Genomic DNA, 20,804 nt, shown 5'->3' on the forward strand with positions numbered 1-20,804 from the left:
AGCTATTTATAACTATACTCAAAAAGATAAAGGAAAATAAAAATGATAATGAAAAAAATGTTACAAGACCAAAAAAAAAAAAAAAAAAGGAAAAAGTGAACCTTAAAAGTGCAGAATAATGAAAGTTAAAAATCCCCTGCATGGGGTTAATATCAGAATGAATATGATGAAGGGGAGAAAGGGGAGATGGAGAGAAGAAAAACCCAAAATTTGAAAAGAAAAAAAAAATGAGAAAAGAGCCTAGTGATCTGTGGGAAAGTTTCAAACAGTAGAATAGACCTCTAGAGAAAAAAAAAAAAAAGTGAAGAAGGGGGGAGGTGCAGAGAATAATGGATGACATCACTTCCAACTAGCATTCCTGCCATTTTTTGGTCCCACCTCCACATGGAGGGAGGACTGGATCACAAACTTACTTTCAAGCTTGCTGAGCCAACTCCAAATGGCATAAATACAAAGATAACTATATTTAGGCATATCACGAGAACACTACCAAAAAGCAAAGATTAAAAATAAAAACTGAAAAATAAGAACATTGGTAAAAACCAACATGTGACACGTAAAGAGGTACAGGATTCGAATAACTGCAAGTTTCTCATCAAATCCATAGAGGACAGAAGACCATGTCAATCTGGAGTTCTACATCCAACTGAAATATCCCTCAAGAATGAAAGCAACATGAAGACAGGCACCGGGAACACTGGACTTAGATAATCGGCCAACAAGGACACCTGCACTATAAGAAATGCTGAAGTTATTTAGGCTTAAGAGAAAGGATACGGGGAAAATTCAGTTACTTGGGTGAAAATAAATATCTGGGTCACCTGGGTGGCTCAGTCGGTTGGACGTCCGATTTCAGCTCAGGTCATGATCTCATGGTCTGAGTTCAAGCCCTGCATCGGGCTCTGTGCTGACAGCTCAGAGCCTGGAGCCTGCTTCAGATTCTGTCTCTCTCTGCCCCTCCCCTGCTCATGCTCTGCCTCTCTCAATCTCAAAAATGACTAAATGTTAAAAAAAAAAATCTGAATAGTAAATATCTAGGTAAGTGTAAAGAACTTATTTTCCTCAGGACTTCTCTTGAACAGATAGGTTCTAAACCCAACAAGACAATGTTTTAAGTAGAAACATTATATGGCAATTGTAGTACAAAAGATGTTAAGTAGATGCCCCCGGTTGCAGAGTTTCTACATTAGCTTAGAATATTGTAGCATTTACTACAGTTAACTATGGATTTTGTATCAGTCAGGATCCAGTCAGGAGACAGAAACCATGCCCATTATGTAAATGAAGCAAATTTAATAGAAAAAAAATTAGGAAAACATTATCTACTTAAAGGGGTGAGGACTCTAAGCAAGAGCAAATCTAGAACACAGCTACTACCCCTAGAGCTGAGAGAGAAAACACAAGGCAGGAACAAAGAACTTGGAAGAGACCTAGCTCCCTCTGAAGGCTGAGATGAAGACCTCGCTAGAGAAGTTGTGGCTACAACAGGTACACACAGCCTTCCAGAGACCAAGAACTTTGCCAGCATATCTGAGACAGAGCTGGTCTTTGAAGAAACAGCTTTCTGGGTGCCCCAGAAACTCACACGAGGGCACAGCAGGCTGGAGTTGATCTCACAGAACATGACCTGGTGAGATGCTGGTAGGCCTGAGTTGGTCAGCAGGAAAAGTCCCTTTGGGTGACAGAACCTCTGGAGAGTGAGCATGCCCTGGACCTTCCACATACTAACATGTGGGCAGTTAGGGCATAGGAGGAAAAAGAACCCAAGAACCAAGAGAAGAAACCCTCTCCTTGGCCATACACTTGCAGCCTTGTAGTGCCCTCTATTGGCAAAGCTTGCCATTGCACCAGCTGGCAATGGCAGAGGATTATGCAGATTTTAGCTCCAGGGTCAAAACGGGGAGGGAGGGGTAGATTTGGAACTGAGAGGCAATTAATTGATGACTAACCCAGACCTTTAGTCTTATCCCTAGAAATGCCACTAAGAGATGCAGAGAGCTTAAGAGCCAGTACATAAATTCAGACAAAATTCTAAAAGTTAGACAATCCAAAGTCAGGAGAAAAGGAAAACTAAAAGGAACAGAAAGTAAAAGGGATAAACAAAAAAACAAAATAGTAGGCTTATATCTCAAGATCATTCTGAGTAGGGGAGGAAAGGGTCAGCCAAAAAAGGGTACCTGCTGGAGAATTCCATTTATATACATTTCTAGAAGATGCCACCTAATACAGAACAGTGACAAACAGATCAGTAGGTATGTGGGACTAGAGGTAGAGGGAAGGTGATTTACTACAAAGAGGAATAGGGGAGGGGAGGGGGGGCAATGAAAATGTTCTGTTTATTGTAGTGACAGTTTCATGGGTATATACATCAGTCAAAAAAAAATGTACACCCTAAATGAGTGTAGTCTATTGTACATGGTCTTTACTGCCGAGTTTTAAAAGGCAACAGATAAAATGTTCCAATGGGGCTGGAGAGCTAGAAATGTGGAAGACTTGAATGGCCATCCAGTTTACCCAGCGCCTGTGCTGTGCTATGCAGCCCCCTGCATCACCAATGAAGCCCAGTTCTATTTAGTGTGATGCACAGCCTCAAAGACTAGACTCCCCAGACCCAAGCACAGTGGAGCTAAGGGTAAGTGGTATTTTTGCTGTCCAAGGTACCTTGATGCAGCTGTTCATAGTGGAATGAGAGAACCACCCTCAGTAGGGACTAGATACAGATATCTCCTGGACAGGCCTCGGCTCGGGCTTAGCCCCTAGGAACAGGCTTCTGCTTTGGTAGACAGATAAAGAGCCCAAGAGCTCCACTGGAGGAGCACTGAAAGGTAAAGGTACAGTCAGTAGAGACAAGAACACTGAAGTCAGAAACTATGTTTAGTGATAGGACTATAACAAACATTCAACTTCCTCTCCCCCCTTGGAGGTCTTTAAAACTCAAAGCAAATAAATCTGCCCCTATGTGCTTCACCACTATGATAAGCTTCTCCCATGCCTACCAGCTTTGGAGAGCTTGGAATTGGATGATTGGGGGGGGGGGGGGGGGGAGAGAGAAGGAGAAGGGTTTTCTGAGTCTAATAAAATAGACTGAGAATTTCTTCAGAGGAAACCAAACGGAAAACACTTCATAACAAATAGTCATTTTAAAATAACATTTTGCACATATAAAGCACTGAACTAATTGCTAAGTGATAATGGAAGGCTTTTGAAAGGACTGACCTTTCAAAACAGTGATCTGCTTACAGTAACATAAATAGAAGTATGTGAACTGAAGCCACAAAAAGGTTTTTCTTTTAGCAGATAGAATGTTAAAAGATACAAATGACTGCCATTTCCTTCAAGGTCATCATCTTGGCAAGCTGTGCATTTATTCCCAAGTCTGTTGAGAGATTCTATTTTGGAATTATCCAATCATCATCTTGAATAGTCCTGATATCCACAGGGCCTCTATATGCTACCTGAAATCCAAACACAGACATTCTGGAGCAAACTATCTGTATGTGTAATGTTGGCTGGTCCACTGGACACTGTACAGATTTTAAACCACAAGCCCAATCTATTGGTATCTGTAACATTCACCAACTTCGATTTCTCTCAACCTAGATATCCCCGTATGTAAAAATACTAATGTCAAGAAGTGGATTTTTTTTTTTTAACATGAAGAAGCATGAATGTTTGGAGTCATAACTCCCCCCTCAGTGAGCTTTTCCCCCCAGATCTTTCTTGGCAATAGAAATTGTTCAGAATCGAAATCCTTATGTTATTTTGAGAGCGTGTATACACATGGGGTTGGGGCAGGGAGAGGCAGGCAGAGAGCAAGAATCCCAAGCAGGCTCTGCACTGTCAGTGCAGAGCCCAATGCAGCGCTCAACCTCATGAACAGTGACAGGAGATCATGACCGGAGCGAAAACTAAGTCAGACACTCAACGGAACCACCCAGGCACCCCCAAATCGTTTTCTTTTGGTTAACTCCACTAGATTTCAACAACTAGTATAAGCCTAGGTAGGACAGAATGGCTTGTTTTAGAGAGTTCCAGAATCTGCTCTAGCAGGGTCACCTTGACCAAGCCACCAAACATTTCCAGATCTCCATTTCTTCATGTGCAGTAATGAAGATCAGTAATGACCTCAAAATAGTTCCCTTTAGAATGCTGCGTCTTTATTCTAGAATATAAAGGCATTTGGGGCCGAACAGCGTTCCCCCTAAATTTGTTCCCCCTTAGGTTCTGAAGCCCTAAGCTCCAATAGCACAGAGAGAGACCACATTTGGAGATAGGGCCTTTAATGAGGTAACCAGGATAGAAGGAAGTCACATGGGTGGGCCCTAATCCTGTCTGACTGGCATCCTTAGGAGGCAAGATTAGGACACTGACACAGACCAAGGGAAGACAACCACCTGCAAGACAAGGAGAGGGGTCTCAGAAGAAACCAACCCTGATGAACCTTGGACTTCTAGCTGACCGACCAGTGAGAAAATACATTTTTCTTTTTTACACCACCCATCTGAAGTATTTTGCTATAGTAGCCCTAGAAAACAGATACAAAAGGATATGCTAGTCCTGAATGCCCCAGTGAGACCACTCCTCTCCAGCTTCCCCACTACCATTACAGGCAAGAGGGAAAAGGAAACCCCAGTGCGTTGTCCTGACAAGATCCCACCCTTTGCTTCCCTTGCCTTCCAGAACTTGAAGCCTCACCATACAGTCTGCCCCGACTCCAACAAGGCTGATCCCTTTTGCCATCTGTTATTGCAAAAAGGCACAAACAGACCCCTCATCACCTAGACTCTCTTCACAAGGCTCTGTATCCCTAATTTCACCCCAACTCCTAAACCTTTTCCTCTAGGATCTATAATATTACAACGCACCATAAGTAAAACCCCCATATCAATCTTTTTTCGAAGTTCCCTTTATTCTCCTGTTCCACTCAAAGTTGGTTTTCCCCCCAAGAGCGTGCATTTCTCTGCAACCCTATCAAGTGCAGATTATTTTCCCAACCACTGAGCCTAGCAAGGAGGTAACCCATCCTCTTTGCTTTACACATTCTCAACCAATTTTCCCTTCCGTTCCCTAAAGAACTTCAGTCTTGGAGTGCCTGGGTGGCTCAACTGGTTAAGCGTCTCTTGGTTCCAGCTCAGGTCATGATCTCGAAGTTTCATGAGTTTGAGTACAGAGCCTGCTTGGGATTCTCTCCCCCTCTCTTTCTCTGCCCCTCCCACATGTATGCTTGCTCAAGACAGCCACACACATGCACACGCACACAAAGAACTCCAGCCTTGAAACCCACCCCATGAGACAACACAGCATTCCCTCCTGTTGCAATTAACAGACCTGTCACTCCAGGATTTTAGCTCTTTGTCACTCTAGCATTGTACTGTAATTTCTAGTGATTTTGAAATTCTTTCGAGTAATCCAACTTCCTCGGCACCCCCCTTCTCCAGCGACTTTGGTTTTTTGGGTTTTTTTTTTTTTAAACCACCTACCTTCAACATCATACCCTAGTACAATGTCATCCATCACCTACAACTGTTCCTCTCCAAGCTCACTCTCAAGCCTTACTCTGTTCATCATCCCCTGGATTTATTCCCTTACTTAATAAGTACTGTGTCCCAGACACTGTTCAAGATGCTTCCCACCTATAACAAAACGAGGAAAAATCTCTACATTCATAGAACTCACATGGGATTGATAGGAGACCTTAAACCAAACATCCAGTGTTTAGTTTCTGATAAGGCAAAGATCTGAATGGGAGACTGAGCCATACAGATTATGTAAGAGGGCTCTTCACAGAAGTAACAGCAAATGCACAGGACCCAGGATTGGAGTTCATCAGGGGTGTTTGAAGAACCTTGAATAGATGGATGTGTCTGAAGGGGACTGATAGAACAGTAGAAAATAAGGCTGGATAAGTGGAAACGGGCTGGGGAGAAGACCTCAGAACTCCAGAATCCTTCAACCCCACCAATCCTCTGATCTCATCTCACAGGGACTGTTCCTAACACCACCATATCCTTACTTCCTCTTTTACCCACCTTCGATACCTATAATCATTCACTTGGTAGTTTCATCAACTCCTTTGCCACACTCACCCTGTGATATTCACCTGACAAAAACCATCTCCAGTCCAAATATCTGCCTACTCTGTCCCTGCACCCACACAGTTAACCATGGCTAACGACAAGCACACACTATAGGAATTAGTCACGCCTTAAACTCACAGCCATTAATCTAAAATGAGCCCTAGGGTGCCCCAGCAAGCTCACTACATTTATCACTTTATAAGACCATTTCACACCCTATCCTCCCTTAGCAACCATCCACCACCTCCTCTCCCTCCTAACAGCTGATGATCTTCCTTCCATTCCCTGACAAAAACAGACAAGAGCTTCCACACCATGCCACTACCATGTTTACCAGCATGGCTGCCTTCCCTGCAGTTACCATGGATATGGTGCTTTCATCTCTCAAGACCCATGTTTCTGCTTAGGCCATGGACCATAAACCCTCTTACCTGCAAAAGGACAGCTCTCAAGCAATTACCCCTCTCTATCTTTAATCACCAATTCTTCCCTTTTCGACTGGGTCATTCAAACCAGCATACCAACACACTCTTCATTACCCCATCTTTAAATATACATACATGTGGATTTTGACTACATCTTCCAGACAACTCCAGCTCTTTGCTCCACAGAAGGCTTGCCTATACTTATTATGGATTGAGTGATTACTCCCAAAAACCATATGTTGAAGTCTTAACTTAACCCTACCTCAGAATGTTCCTTATTTCCAAATAGGGTCTTTGCAAATGTAGTTAAGAGGAGGTCCTACTGGATGGCATAGGGCAGGCCCCTAATCCAACATGACTGGTGTCCTTTTTAAAAAGGAGAAATTTGGACACAGAAGCACATACGTGGAGAGAATGAATGCAAAGATAAAGGCAGAGATAGTGGGCTGACACAAGAAAAGCCAAAGAAGGTCAAGGATTGGTAGCACAACACCAGAAGCTAGGAGAGAGGCAAGAAACAAATTCTCCCTCACAGGCTTCAAAAGAGAAACTTGCCAACACCTTGATTCAGACTTCTGGCCTCAGAACCAGGAGACAATACATTTCCATTGTTCAAGTCACCAGGTTTGGGGTACTACATTTAGGCAGTCCTGGCAAATGAGTACAGTAACTACCTCAGATTTTTCTCTGGTCTTTTTTCAACCCACTCCAATCAGGTTTTGCCAAAGCAATTCAGGTCTGCATCTCCAACAGCATCCACAAAATTGAATCCAAACAGATATTCAGTCTTTGTGTTAATGTACTTAACAGCATGTAACATTTGTTCATCTTTGACGTATTTTCTGGACTTGCCTTCCAAGACATCATTCTGTTTTCCTCCTACCACACCAGTCATAGGTTCTCAATTCTTAACTGGATTGCTGATCTTTGTTTTCATTTGTTTACTGTTTTTATAGTAACATGTAATATACCCGCGAAAAAGTAATACCAATGTTCAGTTCAAGAAATTGTGAAGTCTAGGACTGTGTGATCACTACCTAGACAAAGACATAGAATATTCTGTAACTCCAAGAAGCCCTTTACATACTACTTCCTAATGAAAGCTTCTCTCTCCCAGAGGTACCACCAACTCTTATAGTAGTCTTCCCTAAGAGACCTTTAAATCTCCCACTATGGTTGTAGGTTTTCTATTCTCAGAGATCAAATCTCGCTTTATAAGTTTTGAGACTTAGAACCACAGCAAATTTAAATTTTCATGTTCTCTTGATGAACTAAACCTTGTATCACTTTGAACGGATTTTCATTACTTCTAGTAATACCTTTAGTATGGAAGTCCATTTTTTGATGATTTAGTTATACTAACTTTCTTTTGGTGTCTCTGCATATATTTTTTTTTCCTTTTGGGATTTTTTTTTGGATGGCTTTACACCCAGCATGGAGCCCAACATGGTGCTTGAGATCACCACCCTGAGATCAAGACCTGAGCTGAGTTCAAGAGTCACTTAACCAGCTAAGCCACCCAGCTGCCCCTGAATTCTTATATTTTAAATAGACGCCTTCCAGGGGCACCTGAGTGGTTCAGCCAATTTGACTTCAGCTCAGGTCACGATCTCCGGGTTCTGGAGTTTGAGCCCCACATTGGGCTCTGTCAGCACAGAGCCCACTTCGGATCCTGTCCCCTCCTCTTTCTGTCCCTCCCTACCTCATTCTTAAAACAAACTTTAAAAAATATATAGATCTCCATTTAATAGCATGTGATGTTTATAAGAGCTTTAAGATCCAGTCTGATGATCTTTGCATTTAACTTCAACATTCACTACATTTAATGTAACACTCAAGTTTAAATCTACCATCCTATTTTGCATATTGTGTTTGCTTTCTTTTCTGCCTTTTCTTGCATTTGGATGGACAATATTTTTATTTCATTTCTTTGTACCTTTTGAGAGACTGCCTTAGTCTAGTCTACTCAGGTTGCCATTAAAAAAAAAAAGATACCATAAATGAGGGGACTTAATAGAAATTTGTGTTCTAGAAACCAGGAAATTCAAGATCAAGGTGTTAACAGGGTTGGTGTCTGGTGCAAGCACTATCCTTGGGCTGCAGATGACCGCTTCTCATGGCCTTTCCTGGGTACACGTTCACGCAAGGGGAAAGAGCACTTTTTCTTTTTAAAGGCTACTGAGCCCATCTAAAAGGCTCTACCCTCATGACCCACCCTAACTAATGATTTCCCTAAGGCCCACCACCTACCACTATCACATTGAAATGTTGAAGCCCTAACACCCAGAGTGGGGATCCAAACATTCTATCCATAAAATTATTCTAAAAGTTATAACATGCACTCCTCAATTATCAAAGTCTAAAGTTTAACATTTACATTGTTCCCAAATATAAAAACCTGAGAATAGAGGGGCGCCTGGGTGGCGCAGTCGGTTGAGCGTCCGACTTCAGCCAGTTCACGATCTCGCGGTCCGTGAGTTCGAGCCCCGCGTCAGGCTCTGGGCTGATGGCTCAGAGCCTGGAGCCTGTTTCCAATTCTGTGTCTCCCTCTCTCTCTCTGCCCCTCCCCCGTTCATGCTCTGTCTCTCTGTCCCAAAAATAAACGTTGAAAAAAAAAATTAAAAAAAAAAACCTGAGAATAGAGATCTTACCATTAGATTACTGTTTCATACAACTGACATGGCAGCCTCTGCTTAATGTGTAAAGACTCGAAGACATCCCACCTGAGGAAGGTCCTGGGTGTCAGTCCCCTTTGCTCTTTAGGCCATTTAACTGAAGCCCAAGCATGTGATAGCACATATCCTCCAGATTTGGAGATTCCAATAACCCATGTATCTAACTTCAGTTTATTCTCCCAAAATTTAGACCATCTTTCTAGTCTTGCTCTTAAAATTGAGGGGGGTTACCTTATTTTATCCAGTATTTTGGATGGTTTTCAGTACAAGTATTAGAGTAAACCAAGCTTACTGTAACCAAGCTTACACAATCTGAAACAGGCTAAAGGGTCTCAGCTGTCACAGAGCCCGCCAGGTGGCTTGAACTCACGAACCACGTGATCATGACCTAAGCTAAAGTCTGATGCTTAACCAACTGAGCCACTCAGGCACCCCCTGACCTCTTAATCGTACAATGTTCCCCATCTTTGAGCTTCTTATCTACATTTATTCCCTAGGTTATCTTATCCGGATCCAGGGTTTTAAAGATCTATGATTGTATGAAAATCTCTACAATTCTCCCTCAATTCTAGATATATGCATTAGGCATCCAAATGAAGATGCAGGTTTACTCTACATCTTACTTTACCACTTACCTCCAGATCTTTAACACATCTCCTCCTCCACAAGAACTCTAATCTGCTCTCCCCAAACTCCACTTGAAGAACCACTTACACACTCAAGGAAAGATTCCCTGGGGGGCATTGGTCTAGATTGGGTGTTCCTCCTCTTACTTTTCCATAGCATCCTGTATAGAATGTCTACTACGTTTATTAAATCCATAGTGAAAGCACTTGGTTTATGGTCCCCCATAGCTGCTAAAAATCCTGGACCAACTTATTCATCATTACTTCTCAAAATCTAGCACCCTACTCGGCACAGTACCTTACATATAATTCATCCAGTTAAAAAAATTTAAGAATATTTTTAAAAACTTAAAAGCAGCTCTAGAAGTCTGCAACACAACAATCACATTTAAGTATACAGTCTCCAGGGGAGATTCCTTTGAAGTGGACAGATATACAGTTGCTTACAGGTGTCTGCCAATGTTTTTAGTATAGTTTCCCGCTCTTCTACAAACCTCCTCTAAGGTTTAATCCTTAGTACAGGAAAAAAAAAAAGCAGCAGGGGTCATAAATAGCAGTGGGAAGAGTATTATTGGTGACTTACACTCTTCATCCTATCATTTTCCAAAGACAAACAATTGGATTGCCAAATAAAATAATTGCCATCCTTCCACTGGCCCTTTGGATACTGTGAGGGAGTAACAACGAGGCCTCAGGGACATATCTCCCCATCATCCCATCAATTTTGGCATTGCCTCTGCTTTCCTTCAAATAGAACCCTCAATGGACACCAAAGATCATAGACTTCCACCAAGTGCTCACAGAAACAGGCATGCTAAAAATGTTGACAAGTGGTTTTCTTTACAGGAAAGAATACATCATTTAATGAAGTTCCTCCAAACACAACTTTTGTGACTTACAGGGAAGGGTTAAGAGCAATGAGAAAAGGGGAGTCGAGACTGTATCTGAAGGGACACTGGATCTAGACAGGAATTAAGCCAATCACTTTGGCATTAAGGAAAACCATTCATAACTCTCCTCTCTCTTTCCAAACGTCTATGTCCAGGATCCACCGGCTCTTTCAGAGTCCCTTCATCCTGGGAAGAGACCAAACACCCACACCCACACTAAAAGCCAAAAGCACATCGATTTCTTGTCAACAGAGGCACTCAGGTCAGCCAAAGTACCCCATCCAACATGTTCTATAGATGCCTAAGATTTAAAAACAGGATTATAGCACATTACTTTGAGGAGGAGTAGAAATGTATTTACCCTGGCAAACTTGATTTTCAGTGACTTTCAGTCAGGATAAGCTGCAGTCCTAACCCCCAAACTCTAGAGTTAACACAACAAACATTTCTTGCTCACATCGCACATCTACTGCAGGTCAGGGGCAGAGGGCACCAGGATTATTTTAGTCACTCCAGGACCCTGGCTAAGAGAAAATTCCCCTCCACATACACTGCATGACCACCACAACAGGAAGAACAGAGTGTGGTAGGTCACTGGCTGGCTGCTCAAGCTTCTGCAGGAAGTAGCACACATCACTCCTCTTCACACAGCCACACCTAACTTGGAATGAGGCAAAGAACACCATCCTACCATGTGCCCAAAGAAAGAGCTGGGATATTAGTGAACAGTATTATTTTCAACCACAGGGACCCTCCCCGTGTTTTCACATGCCCTGCCCGAAGTGCCGTTAGTGAATAAGATCATCAGGCACCCCTCAAAGCTGAAAACCACCAGTGTGAGCTTTGGGAGGGAAAGGGCTGGTCCACAGCAGAGGACTACCAAATGAGGATGCAGCAGAAAAGACTGAAGCATTCAATATAGAACTAAACCACCCAATCACGGCAGTTGGTCCATTCAGGCTATGACAACGCAAGTAAAACCAAAGTAGAGATTTTAGTACCCTGAGTTATCCAGAGAAATTATCCTTATGCTTTAGTAATTCACCCAACAATGAATGAATTACTAAATGCCAGTGAGGTAAGCGTGAGTACAATTATGATAGGAAAATTATTAAGTAGTTATTCATAAGCCCTGATTTCTAAGGACAGTGGTGTGGATAAGGATCTTGGACTTTTGTTCAGCCAGGGTTAAAAGTAGGGATGTCAACTGTAAAAGAGGAAAAGGCTAAACCAAACATAAGAAAAATGATTAAGAAATATAGACAGGAGGGTCAAGAGATTGGAATACATGTAACCAAGAGAAGGGCTGGCAGGACAGGGGTGGAGGCCAGAGGAGGGAGAGCAGGAAAACAGGACAGCTTCCCAGGAGTAAGACATTTGGAAAGCACCCAGGACATTAAAGAATTAGAAATTAATTTTTTGCTGTTTAGGGGGTAATTTAAGCCTTTCTGCATAAAGCCCTCCTTTATGAGGCATCAAGTATATCTCAGTATAGGACTGTATTTAGAGAAGAATTGACAACAGACCTCAACTGGCTTCATGGATCACTCAAGACGACCTAGGCCCTTGCAGGCTCTTTTGTAACAGCAACATGGATAGAAGAAGGCAGAAACACAGATGCAGGGAAATCCAACTCTGTTGAAGGGGAATAGGGAACAATTCAGAAAGGAGATGTAATGGAAGGAGGCTTTTAGAAACTTTGGGATGAAAGGAGTGGATTTTGCTTGTGGGAGATTATGAATCATTAACAGCCACACATCCCCTACAGTAACTCCCAATGAGTCACACCCAAGTGTAACCCCTACCCTTTATGTGTAGAATCTGCCTTGTTCCTATGCAACTGAACTTGGTAAATGTGGTAGGATAGCCACCCCCATGATTGTGTTCTATTATCCAAGACTCCATCCTAGCAGCCTTGAGGGAGAGCATCTTCAGCTGGCCTTAAAGATGTAAGCTGCCATGTTGTGAGGAAGCCACATGGCAGGAAACTGCAGGGGCCTCACAGATCTGAGCGTGGCCTGGCTGACAGCCAGCAAGACCAAAACCTCCATGCTAGAACCACAAAGAACAGAGTTGTGCAAACAACCTCATGAGTCTGGAGGAGAACCCTGAGCTCTGGAAAGGAATGCAGCCCAGCCAACACTTTGATTAAAGCCTTGGAGATCCAGATCAGAGGACTCCACTAAGCCATGACGACCCTACTGTCTGATGAAACCTGTGGAATAAGGGTGTGTTCTTTTAAGCTAGGAAGTTTGTACTAACTTATTAGGCAACACTGGGAAGCCCATACAAGAGGCAAGTGGCAAGGACTAAATCCGAGCTCACCAAGTGAGAAAAGTGCCCCAGGCAGAGGAAAGAACACAGCAGCATAGAAAATTCGGGCTGAGAAAATGCTCAGTGTTTGGGTGTAGTCAGCCTACAGGAAAATCAAAGAGTGGGGGACGGTGGGCACCAAGAGGAATGGACAAGATCATGACAAGTCTCTTTTTCCAGAAGGGGAGTTTAGGCTTATTAGGTTATAGGGGGCTCTTACCAGACTTGTGCTGTGTTCTATTTCTGGAACAGAAGACAGAAGACAAGCTATGTATGGATCACAGCTACCCTGGTTCCATCAGGTCTCTCAGTCTCCTGCCATATTCCATTGAGCCCTCGAGCCCGCATTCATTCGAGCACAGGATGAAAAACTGTTCTAAGCTCCTCAGTAGTAGATAACACTTTCTTGAGTCCAACACCTGGAGTCCATTTACTGTTTATTCATTTACTTGATATACCTTTTTGGAATAGCTATTCTGCAGATCCAGCACCTTTACATATTCTGGGTACACAACTGCTCAACAAGTCCTGACCTCAAGGCTTAAATTCTATTAAGTTATGTTAGTAATCAGTGCATTAGCTTTCAAATAGCAATTCCTCACCCTATGGAGAGCTTAGCAGTTGTTTTTTTTTTTTTAAGTACTTTTACATAGAAATTCAAATTATCACACCCATATCCACTTTTGAGTGAAAACTGCCAGCTCTGTAAACAGATAGGTGGGGGTGTCATGTGACAGAAAACCTAACAATTCCACCACAGCTGATTGGACCATGTGCAAACACTGGTTCAAGAGCAGCAAATTCATTGGCTAACCAATAACAAAGGACGTGGCATGGTCACAGTTGGGCTAATAAGATGGTCTTAGAAATTTCAGCTGAAGGAAAAACAAGGCAGTTAGCAAAAAGAGCTGGAACAAACAGATGTAAAAAGGACTTACAGTAAGGATGGCCACATTTTTCATCTGAACTTTTTGATACTTTCAATAGTGAGAGCATACCAGAAGTTTTTAAGTTAAAATGCTTTAAATTTTACAATTATAGTTTTACAATTATAATTACCGACCATTACGGAAGTGTTACAAAAAAAATAGCGAGTTATAGATTAACGCCACACTATAAATTGCAAAACCATCGCAGTAAGAACATTCAGAACATCACTGATGGGCATTATGCCAGGATTGCCCAGCCTCTGTTCCCTGCATTCCATTCACATACTTCACCCACAAGATTTCAGAAGTTTCTTAATGAATTCGTGACAACTTTGTGCATCTCAGGCTCAGGACACAGCACAGACAGCTGGTAGACCAAGTGGCCAGCAGAGGCAGTACTGGAATAGTTCTCCCACAGCCAACCAGGCCAACAGGTTAGCTCCAACCGTCACTGAAGTGCATACTTTACCAGTGAGCACCCCACCTATTATCCTTGAAGTGGGGGGTATTAGCTCTATTGCATCTAAAAGGGGTCCAGAGAAGAGAAACAGATTATCATGCTCATCTTTCAAATTTAACCATGTGTTAAAACAATACCACATTCACTGCACTGGCATCTCACATTCCCCTAGACAAAACCATGGTAAAAGCTCATAGCACAAAGTAAAGGTCTACCAAGCCTGCTCTGGCTTACTTTAATTCTATCAACATTCCATTAAAAAGGAGAACTCCAGAAGAGCCCATATGTCCATCAATGGATGAACAGATAAAGAAGATATGGTGTATATATACACACAATGGAGTATTACTCAGCAATCAAAAAAGAATGAAATCTTGCTATCTGCAACTACATGGATGGAACTAGAGGGTATTATGCTAAGCCAAGTTAGAGAAGAACAAATATGTGACTTCAGTCATAGGAGGACTTTAAGATACACAACAGATGAACATAAGGGAAGAAAAGCAAAGACAAAGACAAGGAGGGGGACAAAACATAAGAGACTCTTAAATATGGAGAACAGGATAACTGGAGGGGTTGTGGGAGGGGGGAATGGACTAAATGGGTAAGGGGCATTAAGGAATCTACCCCTCAAACCATTGTTGCAGTATGCTAACTTGGATGTAAATTTAAAAAATAAGTTTAAAAAAATGAAAACTGCAGGACAAAGGCTAAGCCAGAAGGGATGCCAGGACAAGAGCTATCAAATGGACCAGTCCCGTAGACAGGTAACACACAAGGACCCCAATATAATTGTTGGGTACAAGTCAAAGTTCTGACTCACACAGACATCAGCAGTGCAGTAGAAACAGAAGAATGTGTGAGACCATGAGAACATGGAGAGGGTTGAGAGTAACAGACAGCTAGAGTTGTTCCTTGCTGGATTCTACTTTCACTCCAAGCAAGTCTTTATAATTCACTTCCACGTTCATGAGATACCTTCACTAGGTCTTGCATTAACAGACCCCAATTACAGTAGCATACCACATGGAGAATTATTTTTACAAGCAACAGAGAACTCAACCTAAGCCAGATGAGGTTAAAAGGGAGTGTACTGGGTCACATAACTAGACACAAGGTGCCTTCTGGATCCTTATCTCAAATGATATCACCAGGACTAATCTCTTGGCTTTGCTTCCTCTGAATTGGCTCTGCACACAGGATCCTGACCACAGTTTCCCAGAATGCAGGCTCCCTCCCCATGGGAAGGGCCACTCTATACCTTGTGTCATTACCTCAGTGGACCCAGTCTGTCCTAGCATTCTCTTTAAAAGTCCTGAGGTTTGCTCCAGTCAAATCAGCTTAGCTTAATTCCCCAGCTCGGAGTTAACCGTGATGTTCAAAGAAATAAGAGAAACTGATGGATCAAAACCACACTGGGCCCTCTGCTGACACCCTGGGTGGGTTCAATCCTACATAAATCTCCTCAGACAGGCTCCGGCTAGTTGTCCACCAAAAGGTTTTTTCACCCAGAGGCATAGTTCCCTGGTGACCAAGCAACTGAGCTCCAGACAATAGATTGGGAGAAGTGCGCCCCTCCTGGACTGGCCCATAAAACCTCCCATGTAATCCTCCAAGTTCTAAACAAAGTATTTTAATACTTTAAGTATTCTTACATTTTAAGTGTAAAAAGTTTTTTTAATGTTTGAGAGAAAGTGTGAGCAGGGGAGGGGCAAAGAGAGGGAGACCCAGAATCTGAAGCAGGCTCCAGGCTGTAGAAACATATTTCCTTGCCTGCACTAGCCAGATTATTAAACGCTCAAAATCTAGGTGTTAAATTTTTTATCTCAATTCTGGTATTTCTCTGGTGATGCAGTGGCCCCAAGTGTATCATGCTCAGTTTTAATCATTGCCCTGAGTATTCAGATCTGAGGAGGGGTGAAAATAAGTCCTAGATCACTTTGTTCTAGATCATATTTTGTCAATATCTAAATTCTACCATAGTTATGGTCTCAGTGTACAGTTAAGGAGAAAATGATCAGGGGCGCCTGGGTGGCGCAGTCGGTTAAGCGTCCGACTTCAGCCAGGTCACGATCTCGCGGTCCGTGAGTTCGAGCCCCACGTCAGGCTCTGGGCTGATGGCTCTGGAGCCTGTTTCCAATTCTGTGTCTCCCTCTCTCTCTGCCCCTCTCCCGTTCATGCTCCGTCTCTCTGTCCCAAAAATAAACGTTGAAAAAAAAAATTAAAAAAAAAAAAAAGGAGAAAATGATCATTAAGGGCATGTCACATAACGTGGAAAAAGGATGAGCTCACTAGAAGGTAGAAGAATTAAGTTCCAATGTTCCCTGTGCCGCCTAGCATTTACTGTCACTGAGCTCTAAATCCAACCCCCTTCATCACCCATCCTAGGATGCTAGAATATTTCTCCCTTGCCTACCCGCACAATATTAACCTGTGTCAGTAGGGGCGCTGGAGAGACACTGGCAAGAGGACTGGTTTTGTTGTTTTGGTTCCGCCCCTGCTCCGGGTTCCTGCAGGTTTTGTTGCCTTCTTGATCCTGTGGTGCTGAGCTGGTGTGCAGGACAACAAAGGAAGCTCCCTGCTAGCAAACTGAAGTGGCACTTGTGCAGACAGAACCCCAGTGAGCTCCACAGGTGCCCCAACCCAAACACAGGTTTCCTGGTGATGAATTGGGCAGCACTCCTCCACAGGTAGCTTCCCGGGAAATTTCATCAGCCCCACAACAGGCAGTTTCTGGTCTAGGACTGCCAGCTTCCCAGTGCCAGAGCTAACTATAGACCAGCTCTGCCCCTACCAGCAACCTGGTGAATTGGTCTGCCATCTGTCACTATACCCCCTTCTAAGATGGTCTGAGTTCCAGGCATAAGGTCCCCCTTCCCAGTTACTTCTTGAGTACTCTGAGCCCTTAGAGTTCTCGCCTATCCCCCGGCCACAGTAAAGTTCCAGTAAATAGTTAATGACTCTTTACATGAAGCTTCCATGTTCAAATCACGGTTTGGTTTCTGGCTCCCGACTGGATCCTAACTGCTAGACCTTTGCAATTCTTTACTCAGGTGACATTGGGTGAAATGCATCCCTTCCCCAGATCTTCAGTCTTTTCTGGAAAAATTAGGGTATCTGATTAGCTCAAAGCTAGGGAGCTAAGCTACAATCCGTGGAAGGCCAGTTGAAAAGCAACTTTTTTATATTATTAAAACCACCAACTTCTTGGTTTGAGAGAAAATACAAAAACTATCACAATCCAGGTTTTACATGGGAGTTGCAAAAGGTCTTGGAAAGTAGACCGTGAATAAAACATTGTCCCACTCGCTAGCCCACTGGCAGATTTTTTTCATAGTATTGTTGAATGGCATTTTCCACCAGTATGGGCCTCCAGGGACCATCCATCGCCTAAGAGTCATTCCATACAATACTAAAGCTGACCAGTCTTCCTGTGCTACTGGGCAGTCAGCAAGGCAGGTATCTTCAATTATTCATGCTGGCTTTTCTGCAAAACAAATCTTACTCAGGCTACTAAACCTGTCCATCTCAAGGCCCAATGTGATGGAAACTCTGAAGGGACATGGTCTTCTCCAGGCGGCTGGGGCCTGAATGCTGCTTGGCTTCAGGCTCGGGGCACTCTGCTCTAGGAACCTTCCAACAAATCATATTGGGGTAAGGCACCATTCGTTTGTTGTTTTTTTTTTTTTTTTTTTTTTTACACTCAGTTATTTCCTTCACTGCAAACCCATCAATCATTCCAAACTTAAAACAAACCCACAGAGAAATATAGTTTAAAAGTGAAAATGAGTAAAAGGCAATTTTTCTCAGGCTGAAGAAACAAAATCATATCCCGCTGTCAGAAGGCTTTAAGTTTTTAAAAGTAGAAAGACTGGTACGTAAAAGATGCTGGTCTCTTCTGCTCCTCCCAGCTCCATGAGAGTTCAGTGGTTTACAAAACATGGGAGGATATGGTAGGTATGTAAGCCTGAAGTGAACACCACAGGGGTGTGTGCAGACTGGCAGGGACCACCCTTCAAAAGCAGAAGGGAAGGGACTATTCACACTGCACTGCAGTCCCTTCAGGGGCACCCATCACCAGGATGAAGGGGGAGTAGTCTGGGTTCTGGAACTGGTGACTGGCTTACCTCATGGAGCCCTCTGCTCAGCTGCCTGGCATCCTGATCCCCGCACCTTCAGTGTCTGGCCTCAGACTCTCAGACTGGCAGGGATTGCATCATTTATTTCAATCACTTAAGAAGATGAATGTGGCATCACCAGTGATGAGCAGAAGAAGCCACAGGCTTTGGAGCCCAGCAATAGTCCAAGCGGCTGGCAGGTCCTAATCACATCACTTTGAATCAAGATTCCACGTGGTCCCCTTCCTTTGCCCAGTTTGGAGCTCGCTCCCAACCATCATGCAGTCTCCCCACTCCCACACACATATTCACACCCACGTGCACATCCACACATAGTCCCAGACACATTCACCTTCACATGCCAATGCACACACCAACAAGCAACATCTAGAATAGGCTGCTTCTAGGATGCTCTGATCCTGATAGGCATAGGTTCTAATTAATATCAAGCTAGCCCCGGGGAGAGGGGAGGGTGGAGGGCATCGCTGTTCATAGGGAGGAAAATACAGAAGAGATCTTTTACAGTATGTGATTTCAAGGTGCTGCTTTAAATGGCTTCCTAACTTCACCACAGCCTTAACCATTATGTTAATAGATTACGTTAATTTTTGTAAAGGTGACACTTTGGGGGGGGGGGGGGGGGAGAAAAGGTTCTGGAGAGATCATTTGCTCCCCTACTTCACTCCTGGAGCCCCAGATTTCTGGGCCTGTTTATAGCACCAGTTTGTTCTGGCAGATGGCAGCAATTAGACCTTCCTAATTTAGGATTTGCCAACATTCACTGCTGCTGGTCAAGACAGAGCTGGAAAAAAGGTAATTTTATGTCATGATTGACATGGATATAAGTGAGGACCACAAATTCTACCTTCTCCCATCAAGACTTGGAGTCTAGGTCCCTTTTCCCTTGAATCTAGACCAGAGCCTTTCTCTGATGCAGGAGAACATAGCCTATGTAACACTACACCAGCTCCAGACCTAGGCCCTAAGGAGCCTGGTAGCTTCTTTTGCTCTCCTAGAGCTCTCCACCACCATGTAAGGTGGGCTACTTAGCTGGAGAGATCACATGGAAAGAGAAAGGCACCTAGCCAGCCACCAGGTATTCCAGTCTTTGCAAAAGAGGTGCCAGATATGCAAATAAAGCCATTCAGTGTCTGCTCCAGCCAAGCTCCAAGTACATGCAGCCACACAAGTGACTCCTGTCCCCACCACCTGGAACAGCTACGAGCTACCCCTACTGAGCCCTGTCCATGTTATAGAATTCTGTGTTTTAAGGAATTAAGTTTTGGGCTGTTTAGTCACACATCAACAGAGCAGAAATAAAATGCTTACTGGGACTAAAGGGAGTCCCCAACAAAGGATCAAGGTGCACACTGACCTCTGGTCTATGTGACACAATATGGTGACACCTTAGATCTTAAGCCACTTATAAGTGTTTTAGGAGATACATGTAGGCCTTCCAAAATATCCCCAAATCAGGTGCAATTATCCCTATTTGATAGCTGAAGAAACTGATGTTTAAAGACTAACCTACTCACCAAAATCCACACCCGGAAAAAAAGTCCAGTGAAGAAACGGGCAAATGACACGAATAGACACTTTTCCAAAGAAGACATTCAGATGGCCAACAGACACACGAAACGATGCTCAGCGTCCCTCATCAGGGAGATAAAAATCAAACCCACACTTAGATACCACCTCACACCAGTCAGAGTGACTAAAATGAACAACTCCAGAAACTATCAACACCAGCCATGACGTGGAGAAACAGGAACCCTCTTGCCCTGTTGGTGGGAATGCAAACTGGTACAGCCACTCTGGAAAACAGTGTGGAAGTTCCTCAAAAAGTTAAAAATAGAACTACCCTACAACTCAGCAATAGCACTACTAGGAATTTACCCAAGGGATACAGGAGTGCTGATGCATAGGGGCACACATACCCCAATGTATATAGCAGCACTTTCAACAATAGCCAAGTTATGGAAAGAGTCTAAAGGTCCATCAACAGCTAAATGGATAAAGAGGTGTTATATATGCAATGAAATACTACTTAGCAATAAGAATTAAGTCATGCCATTTGCAGCAATGTGGATGGAACTGGAGGGTATTATGCTAAGTGAAATAAGTCAGATATCCTAGATTTTCACTCATAGGTGGATCCTGAGAAACTTAGAAGACCACGGGGGAAGGAAAGAGGGAAAAATAGTTAACAGAGAGGTAGGGAGGCAAACCATAAGAGACTCTTAAATACAGAGAACAAACTGAGGGTTGATGGGGGGGAGGGGGGGGTGGAG

The 20,804-nt window shown here is 43.3% G+C and overlaps 1 protein-coding gene across 22 annotated transcripts in view; it reads right to left on the minus strand.

The window, feature by feature from the left end:
• Positions 1-20,804, minus strand: part of LOC123381008 — a 789,636-nt gene that overhangs the window by 756,183 nt on the left and 12,649 nt on the right. For 2 of the 22 annotated variants that reach the window (XR_006587511.1, XR_006587499.1), the window contains exon 4: positions 2,666-3,455. The exons of 14 other annotated variants lie outside the window; for them this stretch is intronic. The gene's annotated coding sequence lies outside the window, so the exon portion shown is untranslated. 6 more of the 22 variants (XR_006587512.1, XR_006587497.1, XR_006587508.1 and 3 more) reach the window with 4 other exon arrangements.

The sequence above is a fragment of the Felis catus genome, chromosome D2, assembly GCF_018350175.1.
Source record: "Felis catus isolate Fca126 chromosome D2, F.catus_Fca126_mat1.0, whole genome shotgun sequence".
NCBI lineage: Eukaryota > Metazoa > Chordata > Mammalia > Carnivora > Felidae > Felis > Felis catus.